Source organism: Aplysia californica, unplaced genomic scaffold (assembly GCF_000002075.1).
Source record: "Aplysia californica isolate F4 #8 unplaced genomic scaffold, AplCal3.0 scaffold00381, whole genome shotgun sequence".
NCBI lineage: Eukaryota > Metazoa > Mollusca > Gastropoda > Aplysiida > Aplysiidae > Aplysia > Aplysia californica.
The window spans coordinates 757,497-763,174 of NW_004797651.1; the positions used below are offsets into that span (position 1 = coordinate 757,497).

Here is a 5,678-nt window from a genome sequence, read left to right on the forward strand (position 1 = left end):
TGATACGTTTATTAAAAACGGAAGCAAATTTTCATGGCCCGAGTTCAAACTGAAGGATGAAAGGAGAAATCAATTTTCTTCCAGATCACTTGAAATCCAATATATAAGCCTACATTCGCAGTAAGGTTTAAATTTCGTCCAATATTTCATCCTCCTGCCCCTGCATTAGCACTGACAAGACAAGCTAACTCGACTACGCTGTTGTCTGTGTTGTGATTGAAGGAGTACAGGTAGGCCTAGGGGTGGAGGCTACTCTTTGGACTCAAGAGAAAAATGCTGTGGAAAAAAATAAACGCAAAGGCTAAGTACATGAAAATACACTTACATTTCAAGGTCCCTTGGAAATCTGAAGAATGCTAGGCCCGGTTTTTTGTTTCTTGAATTGGAACAGTTACATGCAGAACACCACTGACATTTGACACTGACGACAGGCGCCATCCTCTTTATTCCACGATCAGTTGGTGGTCTAGCTGTGAGGCTGTAAGGGAAAACCAATACCATATATGATACAAATGGAATTTCTTCAGGTCACTTGAAATTCATATTTTGATAAGGTGTAAACCTTTTGTTCTCCTAGGCTGTCCCTGCTTCAGCACTGACGAGACAAGCTAACTCAACTGCATTGTTGTCAATGTTGTAATTTACAGAGAAGAGGTTGGAGCAAAGGCTGTCACCAATGATAGCACATCAAGGGAAGCAACCCAAAAAATTCAAATATGTAAAAGCAGTAAACGGGGTTGTTTTCCCCTTTTCCCCAGGCCATTTGAGACCTGGAATTTCAATACACATCAATACAATAAATATAGCCTAGATTGTCAAAATTGGCTGGGAAAGGTGCAAGCCTAGCAGCTTTCACAAGCACCTTCTAAATGAAAGAAATGGATTCTTGTTTTATATAGAACCTTCAACAAGTTATACGTGTATACATTATCAAGAAGTGTTTAAATTTAAAAGCCGAGATTTCGTTTTTATTATGACCTTGTGACCCTCCAATTTATTGTTGCGGAGAAAAGAAAGACTTTTTAGTAGGCTTACATTGTACTTTTAATACTTGAGAGATTACAATTCCTTTTTTTTTTCCATTTTTCCCTAAAATTTTTGGCTCATCTCCCTGAAAATCTCAGGTTGGCATCTCTGCACTGTCATGAGAAAAATGCTTTTAAATTTATATAATACAGACGAGTAATTTAGTTCATGTAAATACTTACATTTCAGGGTCCTTTGGAAATCTGAAGAATATGCTATGTCCAGTCTTTTCTTGAATTGGCACAGTTGTACGCAAACTTTCTCAGAACACCACTGACACTTGGCACTGATGAGAGACGTGTGAAAAATGCGTTTAAAACTTTAACATCTGCGTGCAGATCCACTGGTTTTAGGGGCTTAACTGCCATATCTTTGGTTGCAGAATACACATGTGACATGATATGGTCGCTAAAACAGTTACTAATCAGTTGTTTTCAAGAAAATCTCAAACCTTAAATAGCGAAACATCAAATCATATGGTGAAATTGAAATACAGGAGGGCATCTACAGGAGAGCATCATATGCCCCCCGCTCCTTGAACACCCCCCACTCATGTTTAAAAACATGCGAAATATCTATGAATTGTTGCCTCTATTGAAATATAGTCCGAATAAAAACATCAATAAATCTCTTCTTTTTTTTTTTACAACCCCATAAACCCTAAACCACTTCCAAGGCTAATATGGGGGATGGTGTTTCTGAAAACACTCCAAATTTTAAGTAGGCCTAGGCTTACTGATTGGTACTATGCAGCAAGCAATTAATAAGCCTATTAAATTGTAATATTATATAGATTTTCTAGGGCCAGTTCAAATTTGCCACAGATAGGCCATAATCCTGAATTCGAGAAAAATTAAGGACAAAGCATGTAGATCCAGATCTAGGTCTAGGCCTACAATGCCTGATGAGAATTGATCTAGATCTAGAATCTAGACTGGAGGGAAAAATAATGATACCAAAATAAAAATTTACAAGAGAAGTTCTAGATTTTCTAGATCTAGATAAGATTTCTAGAGATCTAGATTCTAGATCTAGATTAGATCTAAACTAAAATCTTAGCTAGATCTAGATCTAGCTAGATCTCTATGCTATAGACTATAGACTAGATTCTAGATCTAGATCTAGATTAATAAATAGATCTAGTAGTCTAAATTATACTATAGATCCTAGATCTGGGCTAGAGAGAATGCCTGAACATGTCACTTGTCACTTGTAGAATCTGTTGAAGTAACTTGAAGTAAAAAACAAAAACAAAAAACAACCTAAGACGTGAAATGTATACATGTAACCTCCTAATGTAGATCTAGATCTAAATACTTACATTTCAGTTCTTTGGAAATCTGAAGAATGCTAGGTCCAGTCTTTTGTAGAGCTATCTTGAATTGGCACAGCTAGGGCCTATTAGACTGTCACATAACGCCCACTGACACTATAAACACACTGACAACAGCAGACGTCATCCTTTTGGTCTAGGCCCACCGCGCTTCGTTTTATGATCAGCTGGTGGTCAAGCTACGCTGCATGGCTGAAAGGGGAAATATCAAAGCGGGTGATACAAGTAATGGCATGAGATCTCTTACAGGTCACTTGAAATCCACACAATTCGCTTGTAAGCAAAGCTTGTCTAATTTTTCATCCTAGGCCTAGGCTACTGCCCCGGCGCTGGCACTGACGAGGCCCGCAAACCGGACTGCACTGTCGCCTGCTTGATCTACCCTAGACTAAGATTTATGGGGAAGGCTCATCGGCTACAAAACTATTTTTTTGACACTATTACACAAGAGAAAAAAACCCTTTTAAATATCGCTAACGACTAAGTACACGTAAATACTTACTTTTCAGGGTTCTTTGAAAAGCTGAAAATGCTAAGTCCAGTCTTTAGTATCTTGAATTGGCACCGTCGTACGTAGAACTGTCGCACAACACCGCCGACTCTTACGACTGACGGCAGACGCGATTCGCTTTGTTTACCGCGCCTCGTTTCACGATCAGCTGGTGGCCTAGATACGCGAAAAGAGGCCTCGTTTCCTGTCTCTATATTTTAGTGTCTCTGCTGGCACTCCTTTGCTAGATAATTTGACCAATGATGGTGCTTTAAACCTGTCACACCCCCAGTCACGTCACGCACAAGGAGTCATATTATTATTAGTTTAAGCGTTGTTAAGGACGTTTTGCGCGGAAGTTTTAGGCAATATTGAAGACCATTGCAAACTGAGGTTTTGCAAACGTTTTTTTTGTGATCGTCAAGGGTAAAAAAATGTAAGAAAAACAACAACCCAATAATAAAAACTTACAGTATACACCTAAAACGTCAAAGCGTCATAAACTTTAACATTGTAACTACTAACACATGCCTACGAAACGTGGTCCAACAGACGGGTGAGTATTTTTCAAGACTCGCCTGGTGATGTCTACACCGTCTTGGACCCCCCCCCACCAAAAAACAACAAACAAATAAACAAACAAACAAACAACACAAAACAACAAACAACCAACTACGTGCTTACACTAAGATATGGGGGCACGGTGATGTCGCTGACTCAAAATGAACAACTTGTTGACCAAATTATTGCAAATCAAAATTATTTTTGTATTCCTGTGTATGCACCACGAAGAGCAGTGTGATAAACAATTTTTAAAACATGTCATTTTATTGGCTGATAAAAATAGGCCCCCTTAGTTTAGTCGCTCCTACAGAAGTGACATGCAAAGTTATGAGCGCATTTGCAAAGCAGTAAAATAAATAACTAATGAGTTAGAATTTTTCTATCACAGACAGGCGAAAGTATAATACCAGCCATGATATAATGACTAGTCAACAGCTGCTAATGTTCGAACAAGTTTTAGATAGAGCATCAAAGTTGGTACCTTTAGTCACCACTTAACGATTACGCCTTTAGTACTTTTGTCTCATCTATTTATGAATCGTACTCTTATTCCGACCATTTGGAATACTGTGACGAGTTCTCTATTGCGTCTTGACGAGTAGTTACACAATTCCATAAAATATCTGTTTCAATCTTTGATGGTTACATATTTTACCACACGTGCAGGATTTTTTGCTTTGCCACTCTCGGCAACTTTATTATATTCAAGTTTATGGTATCGATATGCATCTAGACCTTCACAATGCACACTCTGTCTTAATTCGTATTCTGTGGCAATGTTTTTCCTTCTTGAAGATTGAGAGACAAGTGGGGTGCATTGACGTGCATATCTCGTAACAGCATTTTTTGGGGTCTCATTATTCTCACGCCTGCGGTCGCACTGGTGCGAACGTCCTTTTCCTCCGTGAAACCTCACACTTATCGCACTCTGTCTGTGTCCTAAAGCTAGAGGTAAGTAGGCATATTATTTTGTAAAATTTTTTTTAAAAAAAGTTAATTGATAGTAATTGATGAAGAAGGTATCGATCTCCATGACTGGTCTTGTAAAAGTTTAAATCACAGCGATGCGAAAATGTTTTCTTTTCTTGTTTAAGGCTTAATAAGGTGTTTATTGGCGGTTTTTGTGTTTGCGTAACCTGAACTCTGTCCCCGACAATGACAGTCCACACTTGATTCGGGGGCTCTCGTCACTTAGAGGTACGGTGTTCGCCTCTCAATCAGTTGGTCAAGTGTTTGAAACCTGCCAGCAACGATAAATTAGTTTTCTTCTCTAGAATTTTCTCCTGTCACCGCCTTTTCTACTCTCTAACCGTGTTCTGCCGTTTGCTTTCGTGTTCACTTTCTGCCCCCCCCCCCCCAATCCCCTTGCCCCCTCCTCTGGGGTCCTGACGTTTTGAAGCCTTTCTACTTCTACTTCCATAGCTCCTTCTTACTGCTGTCTTTCAGCCACATCTCTGATCGTTGGGTAGATAAGATTTAACACCTAGATTTCTAGCCTTCTTAGACAAAGCCGAAAAAATCTCGGAGGTCCCTTGTGCAAGTTGCACATATTGTTAAAGATCCCTTTATGGTCCAAAAATCAATAAGAGTTGGCTTTGGCTGCCACCCAGGCAAAATTCAAAATTATTCCTACCAAACTTAAAATGTTTATAATGTGTCCCACGCGCTCATATGACTTTATATCGCGGGTCAAGAGGAAACTATTTCAAGTGACATGTTGGCCGAAACGGAGATTTATTTACAATGGCCTTAACTTCCACCAAGGGACGCAACTTGGATTAAAACACCAGAGCCGTAGCTTTAAAAATGACTGAGTTACAGCCCAGAGAAAAATTATTCTATCTCCTACTTGAGAGAATATTTTGAGGAAAAGTCTGAAGCAGTTGAAATACTTTTCCCAATTAAAAAAAAATTATACCGGTGATAGAAAATAAAGAAAACTATTGCAAAGAGTCTACGTAACAAGAGGGTCCACTCCTCTCTTTGAGCCAATTAAAAAAGTATCCTTAAAATTCGGTGGCGCCCTCTTCGCAAATGTGCACCCTTTGCGAACAGAGTTACCCTCATCATCATCAATGCCTTTCACCTCTGGCAGGGTATAGGCCACATACAAGCTCCTTCCATTTATCTCTGTCCTGAGCCATCCTTCCAAGCTCGTTTCAAGTGAGCTTCATTTATCTCATGTCCCTTTCCACGCATCTCCTCCATGTTTCCCGTGGCCTACCCCTGCCTCGTGCTCCCTGTGGGTTCCACTGCAGTGACTGT

General features: G+C 39.6%; 1 long non-coding RNA gene across 1 annotated transcript; it reads right to left on the reverse strand.

Annotated features, from left to right (window-relative positions):
* Positions 1-321: 321 nt before the first annotated feature.
* On the reverse strand, positions 322-3,042 carry LOC101846977. Its single transcript, XR_220718.3, has 3 exons — positions 2,348-3,042; positions 1,209-1,312; positions 322-478 (listed from the first exon to the last, which is right to left on the reverse strand). It is a non-coding gene; the product is annotated as an uncharacterized LOC101846977 (long non-coding RNA).
* Between the last annotated feature and the right edge of the window lie 2,636 nt (positions 3,043-5,678).